This window comes from Bubalus bubalis, chromosome X (genome assembly GCF_019923935.1).
Source record: "Bubalus bubalis isolate 160015118507 breed Murrah chromosome X, NDDB_SH_1, whole genome shotgun sequence".
Taxonomy (NCBI): Eukaryota; Metazoa; Chordata; class Mammalia; order Artiodactyla; family Bovidae; genus Bubalus; species Bubalus bubalis.
Genome location: NC_059181.1, coordinates 382,576 through 392,759, shown reverse-complemented (window position 1 = coordinate 392,759; position 10,184 = coordinate 382,576). Strand labels below are relative to the sequence as shown.

Sequence of the window (10,184 nt, the reverse complement as noted above, 5' to 3'; positions counted from 1 at the left end):
AGGGATCAGACCTGTACCCAAGGTAGCGGAAGCATGGGGTGCTAACCGCTGGACAACCAGGGAAGCCCCAGGAGCTTGCTGAGTGGTGCAGGTGAGACGAGCATCCTTGGTTACTCAGAACAAGCCCAGCCGCACCTGGGCTTATGCTAATGAGGCGGCTCTGGGAGGTGGGGGCTGGTTGCCGGAGGAACCAACCACATGGTTAGAGGGTTGGCCCTTTTCATCCCACCCCCATGAAGGGCAGCCTCCATGGAGGGCAGAGGGGCCGTGGATTGAGTTACTACAGACGGCCTGGGATTTACTCAGTCTTCCCTAATGGAAGCTCCATGGTTCAGGGAGCTTCAAGGGTTGGGGAACCCACGCACAAGCTGGGAGCGTGTTGCCCCCAGACTCCACAGAGACAGAAGCTCCTGGACTGGGAACCCTCCTGGATCTCACCCTTCATTTCTTCCTGTGGCTGTTCATCCCTTGAGGGTAAACAGTAAGTCAAGTGTTTCCTAAGTTCTATGAGGAAGAGAGTCGTGGGGACCCTATGGTTGTAGCCACGTTGGACAGAAGTGAGTGACCTGGGGACCCACTCCTTGCGGCTGGAGTTGAACTGGGGGCGTCCTGGGGGACTGAGCCCTCTACCCCAGTGGGGTGTGCACTAAGTCAGGTCATGTCAGGGTTGAACTGAGTGGTAGGGCACCCAGCAAGTGTCTGAAGAGAACCGGAAGATTGTTCTGTGTGGAAAACCTACACTTTGGGTGCCGAAAGAGCTTTGAGCAGAAAAACAGTTTTCCTTCAAGTATTAATTTTTGTTCCCATGGGTTTAGAGCAAATACCTCCTCCTGGATGACCGCTCTGCTCTTGGTGTTTTTCCCGCAAGCTGTTCTCCTCTCCTTCGTCAGAATTCTCTAGGACACCAGTTAGATCGTGTCTGTACTTGTTAATCACCTCCCAAATGCTGTGGTTCTCATGGCTTTTAGGAAAAAAGCTCAAATTCCTTCACCTGTCCGGCTGCCCGAGAAGGCTTACCTGGCCATGGGCGGTCCCTGACATAACGGACTTGCTTTGCGGCTGGTGGAAACCACGTTGCTCAGAGTTCGTCTCGGGGTTTATATTCTGTGTTCTGTTGCTTTAAGACCTGCAATTTTTTTTTTCTTATGTCTTACGTTTGATGTAGAAAAGACACTAAAATATTTTGGGACCGTGTGAGAGCAGACCCGTTTGCTTTTGCAGGGCAGACGGTCCAAGCATCTGTAAAGAAGGGGTGTGACCCGTTCTCCTGCTTCTCATGACCCGTGTGTCTGTGGAATTTGATTTCTCATTTGTTGGTTCTCACGTAAGTAGAGGAACACGTGTGGTTTGTCTTCTTTGCTGTAAATCGGTTTCACGGTGTTGTTGTCGTAAGTGACCACAATTTAGGGTCTCCATGTCTCACGAAAATAAGGCATGAGGGCGTGCTGGGATTTGTGGCTGTTCGTGTTGTTCAGTCGCTCCGTCGAGTCCGAGTCTTTGCGACCCCGTGGACTGCAGCACGCCAGGCTTCCCTGTCCCTCAGTGTCGCCCGGACTTTGCATCAGGCGGCCAAAGTGTTGGTGCGTTTTGGAAGTGCCTCAGTTCTTAGCAAGATGCTCGTCATCCCTGAGGGGACTGCGGGGAGGGACGTCTGATCCTTCAGCTGGGAGAGGGGGAGACAGGAGTTTCATCTCCTGTGGGGCAACTTGGCCACCAGGACTCACGCTCTGTGGCAGATGAGCAGCTGTAATAAAGCACCCCAAAACTGGGGAGCTCAAATCCACCTCCATCCATCTCCCCCCAAGTCCTGGAGATCAGACGTCTGAGGTCAGGGGGTCCCAGAGCTGAGCTCCCTGCAGAGGCTCCAGGGGAGGGTCCTCCCCGCCTCTTCCAGCTTCTAGGGGCTCTGGGCGTCCGTCCCTGGGCTGGTGGCCGCCTCCCTCCCGTGACTTCATGTGCCTTCTCCTCCATGTCTGTGTCCCTCCTTTGCAATCGAGAGAAAGATGGGGTAGAGTGCAGGAGTGCACACACGCCATATTAGCTATTCCGCTGCTCGAAATCTCATGTCCTCTGTCCTGGCAGCCTGGCCCGGGTGCAGAAGGTGGCTTAGGGCCGGTAGTACCCCCATTGCTCTGCGTTTGATCCCTGGGTTGGGAAGATCCCCTGGAGACGGGCATGGATACCCACTCCAGTATTCTTTCCCAGAGAATCCTATGCACAGAGGAGCCTGGTGGGCTACAGTCCATGGGGTCCCACAGAGTTGGACTCGACTGAGCGACTGAGCACAGAGGTGCAGAAACCCCAACACACAACCCGGTGGAGTTTACACAGGACCTCTCGTTACGTTGCTCGTGTTGAGAAATGGATTGGTTCCAACAGCCGGGAGGGAGGGTCCCACGTGCCTCTTCTGGGTCTGCGTCTCCTGAACTAACCTCAGCGGTGCTCTGGTTTCTGTGAGATGGTGAGAGCTTCCTTATTCTGCTTGTTCATTGTTTGTGTCCATCGTATGTGTATCTACAGACGTGCACGCACACGTCACACATATGTGATGTCACGCGTATGAATGGCACACATTATACAGTGCGTTCGGTTATACACGGGTGGTGGTTTAGTTGCTAAATCATGTCCGACTCTTGGTGACTCCATGGACCGTAACCCGCCAGGCTCCTCTGTCCAGGGGATTTCCCAGCCTAGAATACTGGAGTGGGTTGTCATTTCCTCCAGGGGATCTTCCCGGCCCAGGGATCGAACCCAGGTCTCCTGCATTGCAGGAAAATTCTTTACCATGGAGCCACCATGGGAGCCCCCCAAGGGCGAAGGGAGGATGGAATTCTTTAATTCCCCTGGTTTGTGACACTTTTTTTTCATGGCAGACTCAAGAAACACAGCAGCTACACGTCTTGACCATGAAATTTCCAAGACTGGGGTCCTTGTTCACAACGTCCACTTCCTCCCGTATGGCCACCTTCAATGTTCAGAAATCAGGGCCCGGGACCTGGGGGACATCTCCTGCCAGAGGGGACAGGGTTCCCCTTCTGCACTCGGTCAGTTTTCCCATCGATGGTATCGCAAACAACTGCCCCGTGAAGACAGCGGGCAGGGTTCCGGCTGCCCCGCCCTGGGTTCTTACCTGCAGCCTGGCTCACCCTCCTTGTTCCGAAATAAATCTCGCTCGACCCCCGGAGTATCTGAGTTCTGCAAACCCATCTTCAGGAATCAGCAGACAGATGGGAACACACAGACGCGTGAAACTTTGATAGCAGACTCCGGCACCCAGCATGTTTCTCAAAGCACCGGAGTCTAATTTTCATTCCCAAAAAAGCCCCCTTGAAGACTTCTCAGCACGAATTAGGCTATCCATATTTCATGCAAAAAAAAAAAATCAGACATAAAAAAAAAAAAACCACCCAAATGACTCTTAGTTATGAGTGGAGACATTCCAAATCGAAAGCAGCACCTTCTGGCCTCTGCCAAGGCTATGAAAATGCAATGATCTCCAGAAATTCATACACGCATCCCTGGGGACATTGTTACGGGCTCATAAAAAGAAAAGTTGCTGGTACTTGAGCTTGCAAATAATTTATGCACTGGGTTTGTCTCGGACGCCTGGAGTCCCGTGTGCCGAATTGGCCACCTACTCATACGCAGGAAACATGTCGTCGGCATCAGAATGGAGTCTTGGTGGTCTCACGCACGTGCCAGCCCCAGCATGAAGAAACACGCTTTTTCCATGCGCCACCTTGAACGTTTACAACCCAGTCATCATGTTGGACCAAGCCGCCTCTGATCATAAACACTGTTGTTCAGTCGCTCACTCGTGTCCAACTCTTTGCGACCCCACTGGCCGCAGCACACCAGGCCTCCCTGTCCATCACCAACTCCTGGAGTCCACCCGAACTCATGTCCATTGAGTCGGTGATGCCATCCAACCATCTCATCCTCTGTCGTCCCTTTCTCCTCCTGCCCTCAGTCTTTCCCATCGTAAGGGTCTCTTCAAATGAATCAGTTCTTCGCATCAGACGGCCAAAGGATTGGAGTTTCAGCTTCAGCATCAGTCCTTCCAATGAATATTCAGGACTGATTTCCTTTAGGATGAACTGGTTGGATCTCTTTGCAGTCCAAGGGGCTCTCAAAAGTCTCCAACACCACAATTCAAAAGTATCAGTTCTTTGGTGCTCAGCTTTCTCTATGGCCCAACTCTCACATCCGTACCTGACCACTGGAAAAACCTTAGCTTTGACTAGATGGGCCTTTGTTGGCAAAGTGATGTCTCTGCTTTTTAATACACTGTCTAGGTTTGTCATAGCTTTTGTTCCAAGGAGCAAGCGTCTTTTAATTTCACGGCTGCAATTATCTTGATTTTGGATGATAATTATAAACGTTGCTGTTGTTTAGTCTCTAAGTCGTGTCCGACTCTTTGTGATCCCATGGACTGTAGTCCTCTAGGCTTCTCTGTGCATGGAATTTCCCAGGCAAGAATATGGAGTTGCCATTTCCTTCTCCAATAAACATATCTGCATGATGATAAATATATATACACCGATTTGTGGCATTTTCTGATTCTCATCTTCTATGTGGCTTCATAAACACAGGGAAGCCTGGAGAGAGGAAAGGTTAAATTCTGTGAGTCCTCCATGGCACCTCCAAAGAAGAAGCTCGTTTGCAACACAATCCACAGAGAGGAGAGGACTTCTCAGTTTTCCAGATGAATCTCCCAGGGATGCTGTGCAGATCTGTGGAAATGGGGGCAGGTCTGGAGCACAGCATGACATCCATGCCTGTAGAAGTTCAGTTCCTGGTGGGTGCCTGACTGTTTTATGACATTTTCATGGGTTGACCCAGTTTTTGAAAGGCAAACAATAAAATTCACATTAATTATCTACTATCGCACCAAGTCACTTCATTCTGATGCTGCTGCTGATGCTGCTAAGTCACTTCAGTCGTGTCCGACTCTGTGCGACCCCGTAGACGGCAGCCCACCAGGCTCCCCGTCCCTGGGATTCTCCAGGCAAGGACACTGGAGTGGGTTGCCCTTTCCTTCTCCAATGCATGAAAGTGTAACGTGAAAGTGAAGTTGCTCAGTCATGTCCGACTCTCAGCGACCCCATGGACTGCAGCCCACCAGGCTCCTCCGTCCATGGGATTTTCCAGGCAAGAGCACTGGAGTGGGGTACCATTGCCTTCATTCTAGGATGAGCCAATAATACACAACCAGAGGAAATGATGAGGCGCTCTGGCTGCCACATACACGTGCTCAATTCTTCTGGGCTTGCACCTTGCTAGAAATACCAGTTTGAACCCATGTAGTTACCCTTCGCGCCATGGACGCACCAAGGCAAACGTGGGTTTTAAAAACTGTCTCAGCAAAAAAAACCCTACAAATAATTTTCCCCAAGTGAGGCGGAAATTCAACTAAGGGTGAAACCGGGGAAAAATGGTCCAGTTGACCCTTAAACTTGGAAGAGTTGAAAAATGGAGTTATCATTGCAAAAATGCAATCGAAGGGAAAGAGCTAATGTAATTCCTTCTCACAAACCCGGTTTAAAATTTTTCTTTCTGCAGAGCAGGAAAGCAACGCTAAAAGAAGGACTGGTGGAAGATATGAAATGGGTATAATTTTACGAGTCTGTGTTGGTGTGTATCTGACAGACTTCTGAATAAAGTAGGAGGATTTGAGGTTAAATCTGATAGAAAAAAAGGAGGTTCTAAGGTAAAATCTGACAGAGGATGGAAGTTTTGAGATAAAAATGAAAGGAGGAGGGAGATTCTGAGGTATTACTGGGAAGAAAAAAAGAGGACCTGAGGTAAAATCTGACAGAAAGAAAGAGGTTTTCTGGAAAATCTGAAAAAAGAAACACATTCTGAGGTAAAATCTGACAGAAAGAAGGAGGTTCTGAGGTAAAAATGACAGAAAAAAAAGAGGTTTTGAGGTACCATCTGACAGAAATTATCGGATTGTGAGGTAAAATGTGACACAAAGTTGGAGTCTTTGAGGTAAAATCTGACAAAAAGTAGTGGACTCTGAGGTAAAATCCGACAGAAAGAAGGAGGTTCTGAGATTTAAAACTGACAGAAGGAAGGAGGTTCTGAGGTAAAATCTGAAAGAAAGTTGGGGTTCTGAGGTAAAATCTGACAGAAACTAGGGGGTTCTGAGGTAAAATCTAACAGATATTAGTGGATTCTAGGTAAAACCAGACATAAAGAAGTTTTGAGGTAAAGTCCAACAGAAAGTTGGAGGTTTTAAGGTAAAATCTAACAGAAACAAGGGGGTTCTGAGGTAAAATCTGTTAGAAAGTAGAGGATACTGAGGTACAATCTGACAGAAATAAGATTCTGAGGTAAAAATGACAGAAAGATGGAAGTTCAGAGGTAAAATTTGACAGAAAGTAGCAGTTCTGAGGTGAAAACTAACAAAGTAGAAGATTCAGAGGAAAAACCTGAGAGAAATAATGAAGTACAGAGGTAATCTTTGAGAGTTGGATGTACTGAGGCAAAAATGCGACATAAAGTTGAAGGCTGTGAGGTCAAATCTGGAAGAAAAAAAGAGTCTGAGATAAAATATGAGAGAAAGAACAAAGTTGTGAGGTAAAAATGACAAAAAGAAGAAGGTTATGAGGTAATATCTAACAGAGAAGGAAGTTCTGATAGGAAATTCTGGAGAAAGAATTAGGTTCTCAGGAAAATGTGACATAACGAAACAGGTTCTGAGATAATATTAGATGGAAACTAAGGCATTGTGAGATAAAATCTGACAGAAGCAAGATTATACCTCAAAACTACCTTCTTTTTGTCCATCAGTTCAGTTCAGTCACTCAGTCGTGTCCCACTCTTGGCGACCCCATGGACTGCAGCTCGCCAGGCCTCCCTGTCCATCGCCAAGTCCCGGAGTTCACTCAGACTCACGTCCGTCAAGTCAGTGATGCCATCCAGCCATCTCATCCTCTGTCGACCCCTGCTCCTCCTGGCTTCAATCTTTCCAAGCATCGGGGTCTTTTCCAATGAGTCAACTCTTCGCATGAGGTGGCCAAAGTATTGGACTTTCAGCTTCAGCATCAGTCCTTCCAATGAACACCCAGGGCTGATCTCCTTTAGGATGGACTGGTTGGATCTCCTTGCAGTCCAAGGGACTCTCAAGAGTCTTCTCCAACACCACACTTCAAAAGCATCAATTCTTCGGCACTCAGCTTTCTTTGTGGTCCAACTCTCACATCCACACATGACTACTGGAAAAACCACAGCCTTGACTAGACGGACCTTTGTCGGCAAAGTAATGTCTCTGCTTTTGAATATGCTGTCTAGGTTGGTCATAACTTTCCTTCCAAGGAGTAAGCGTCTTTTAATTTCATGGCTGCATTCACCATCTGCAGTGATTTTGGAGCCCAGAAAAATAAAGTCTGACACTGTTTCCACTGTTTCCCAGTCTATTTGCTATGAAGTGATGGGACCGTAATGCCATGACCCTTAGTTTTCCGAATGTTTGTTTCTGTCAGATTTTACCTCAAAAGCCCTAGTTTCTGTCAAATTTTACTTAAGAAGCTCCTAGTTTCTGTCAGATTTTACCTCAGAACCCCTGAATTTTTGTCAAATTTTACCTCAGAACCTCCTAGTTTCTTCTCAGATTTTACCTCGGAATCCCTCATTTCTGTCAGATTTTACATCAAAACCTCTTTCTGTCAGATTTTACCTCCAACCCCCCTAGTTTCTGTCAGATTTTACCTCAGAATCCCATAGTTTCTCTCATGTTTTACATTAGAACCTTGTTCTTTCTGTCAGATTTTCACTGAGAAGCCCTTGATATCTGTCAGGGTTTTACCTCAGAACCTTCTTCTTTCTGTCATATTTTACCTCAGGACTCCCTATTTTCTTTCAAATTTTACGTCAGAACCCCTTAGTTACTGTCAGATTTTACCTAAGAACCCCCTATGACTGTCATCTTTTACTTGAGAACCTCCTCTTTCTGTTAGATTTTACCTCAGAATCCCCTAGTTTCTGTCCGATGTTACTTCAGAACACCCTAGTCTGTCTGATTTTACCTCAGAACCCCCTAGTTTTTGTCAGATTCTACCTCAGAATCTTCTTTCTGTCAGATTTTACCTCAGAATCCCATAGTTTCTGTCATTTTCCCCCTCAGAACCTTGTTCTTTTTGTCAGAATTTAACTCATAACCCTTTAATTCCTGTCAAATTTTACCTCAGATCCTCCTTCTTTTGGTCAGATTTTCCCTCAGAACCCTCTAGTCTGTGCCAAATTTTCATCAGAACCCCCTAGATTCTGTCATATTTTACTTGTGTTTGACTCTTTTTCACTCCATGAGGTCCAGCCCACCAGTCTCCTCTGTCCATGCGATTTTCCAGGGTAGAATACTGTCGATTTCTAGTTTTTGCTCCAGGGGGATCTTCCCAGCATAGTAATCAAACACACATCTTTCATTGGCAGGCGGATTCTTTACCACTGAGCCATGTGAGAAGCCCAGAGGCCGGGCCACCATGTTCCCAAGCTAGACAGTTGTCCCCACATTGACCATGGAAACTCAACATATCCCACCTGGGCAACCCCATGTAGCACTCACCTTTATCGTGTTTTTCTCTATAAAGAGAACGTTCTTTCCTCCTGGCGCTCAGGGATCAGTGTGTTATTCTGTTACTGAGTTGTGTCCAATTCTTTGTGACCCCACGGACTGCAGCATGCCAGGCTTTCCTGTCCTTCACCGTCTCCCGGAGTTTGCTCAACGTCATGTCCGTATAGTCGATGACGCCGTACAACCATCTCATGCTTGTCATCCCCTTCTCCTCCTGCCCTCAACCTTTCACAGCATCAGGATCTTTTCCAGCCTTGCGTAAGTCCGTGAAACTACAAGCCATGCTGTGTAGGGCCACCCGAGGTGGACGGGTCACGGTGGACAGTTCTGACAGAAACTCGGGTGGTCCACTGGCAAATGGGTTGGCAAACCACTTCGGTGTTCTTGGCTTGAGAACCCCAGGAACGGAATGAAAAGTCAAAAAGGAATTGAGGAGAAAGAGATAAGGCCCCGTCCCATGCCCCGTCCCCGGCTGGTGCAGAACCTGCCTGCCGTGTTGACCCACACGCACGCCTCCCCGTGTCAGCGCGGCCGTGCTGTGATTTATAGACACGCACACCCTGGAATCATTTAAAGTAGATTAGATTCAGGGCACAATTCCTTCTAATATGACAAGCTGATGCAGGCTGACAGGTAACTAGGTTACTTGGGATGGCAAGCGAGTTCAAGAAATTCTGATTAAATTAAAATATTAATGGTACCGCCGGGAGAAGGAGATTGAATCGCATTAGGAGCATTCAGGATGAGACCGGAGATGCAGATACATGCTGGGGTGTGTGTGTGTGTGTGTGTGTGTGTGTGTGTGTGGAGGGCGGGGTGCCAGGGAAGTTATTTCCACTCAAAGGCATGTTCCAGTGAAAGGGGAGATGAGGTGGGCCACTGCTTCTCATCAGGTCTAGGACAGGACGCACCTGCTGCAGAGAATTTGGATCCGAGCTCACCTCATGTAATTGCCACCCAGCCCTCCTATGAAACCATCACCGCCAAACTCTGCCGGCTCTATGGGACCTTATATTGTTTTCTTTTTCTTTCCTCCTGCAGAGAAAAACAACAAATAAGCATCTCCTCTTGGCCACAGGAAAATGAGATTCAGGGACCCCATGTAGTTATTCATTCCAAGCCGATAACCAGCTGGTGGCCCAGACAATAAAGAATCTGCCTTCTGTGCAGGAGACCCAGGTTCAATCCCTGGGCCTGAAAGATTCCCCTGGAGAAGGGAATGGCTCTTCAGTCCCGTATCCTTGCCTGGAGAATCCCATGGACAGAGGAGCCTGGCGGGCTACAGTCCACAGGGTTGCAAAGAGTCGAACACAACTTAGCGACTGAACAACAATTGCTTGACAATAGCGTGTTGCGTCTGCAGAACAGCGGTGTGACTCTGCCACGAGGAGGGGCCCGTCTTTACCGACTAGCGTTGCTGTTCTACCACGATGATTTATCATAGGATATTGAATACAATGGATCAGCAAGGTCCCACTTTATAACATACAGATAGTTTTATCTTTCAGCTTCTTATTTTGTATTAGGGTATAGTCGATAAACAATGTTGTGATGGTCTCAGGTGAACAGCACAGGGACTCAGCCATCAGTTCAGTCAGTTCCGTCA

At 47.8% G+C, this 10,184-nt stretch overlaps 1 long non-coding RNA gene across 2 annotated transcripts; it reads left to right on the top strand.

Moving 5' to 3' along the window:
- The first annotated feature begins 247 nt into the window (after positions 1-247).
- On the top strand, positions 248-4,880 carry LOC123331831. 2 transcript variants are annotated; one of them, XR_006548624.2, is made up of 3 exons: positions 248-481; positions 1,222-1,324; positions 4,593-4,880. It is a non-coding gene; the product is annotated as an uncharacterized LOC123331831 (long non-coding RNA). The 2 variants fall into 2 exon arrangements; XR_006548623.2 differs by lacking the exon at positions 4,593-4,880 and adding an exon at positions 2,874-3,825.
- Positions 4,881-10,184: the final 5,304 nt, after the last annotated feature.